Here is an 881-nt window from a genome sequence, read left to right as displayed (position 1 = left end):
GTCCAAAGGTGTGCAGGTTAGGTGGTTTGGCCATGCTAAATTGCTCCTTTGTGTCCAAAGATTAGATGGGGTTATGGGGATAGGGTGGGGGCCTAGGTAGGGAGCTCTTTAAGTGTGTCAGTGCAGACTTGATGGGCCAAATGGCCTCCTTCTGCAATGTAGGAATTCTATGGTTCTATGGAAAGGGAGTTGCAATAAAAACAGCTCAATGAAGCTTACGTTAACCTTCTGTTAAATAATCCTCCTTGAGGTGTTTAAAAACTCCATTCCCTCCCCAATGAGAACACACCTGGAGGACCAGAAGGTCACAGGAGTCAGGCAGGTGGCCACACTGGCCGACAATTATAAGCTGATCTACAAACCCTTGTCACAGAAAAGCCCCTCCCCGGGTCACCCCCAACCGACAGGGAAGGGTATAAGTGGGGAGGGCAATAGGAAAGTGCGAGGGGCAAGGTTTAGAGGAGATGTACGAGGCAAGTTTTTTACGCAGAGGGTAGTGGGTGCCTGGAACTCACTACCGGAGGAGGTAGTGGAAGCAGGGACGATAGGGACATTTAAGGGGCATCTTGACAAATATATGAATAGGATGGGAATAGAAGGATACGGACCCAGGAAGTGTAGAAGATTGTAGTTTAGGCGGGCAGCATGGTCGGCACGAGCTTGGAGGGCCGAAGGGCCTGTTCCTGTGCTGTACTTTTCTTTGTTCTTTGAGCATCATGCAGGAGTGTATTTACAATTATTACCATCGCAGACCAGGGGCGGGATTCTCCGCAATCGGCGCGATGTCCGCCGACCGGCGCCAAAAACGGCGCGAATCAGTCCGGCATCGCGCCGCCCCAAAGGTGCGGAATCCTCCGCATCTTGAGCGGCCGAGCCCTAAC

The sequence above is a fragment of the Scyliorhinus torazame genome, chromosome 12, assembly GCF_047496885.1.
Source record: "Scyliorhinus torazame isolate Kashiwa2021f chromosome 12, sScyTor2.1, whole genome shotgun sequence".
Classification (NCBI taxonomy): domain Eukaryota; kingdom Metazoa; phylum Chordata; class Chondrichthyes; order Carcharhiniformes; family Scyliorhinidae; genus Scyliorhinus; species Scyliorhinus torazame.
Note: the sequence above shows the minus strand (reverse complement) of the source record.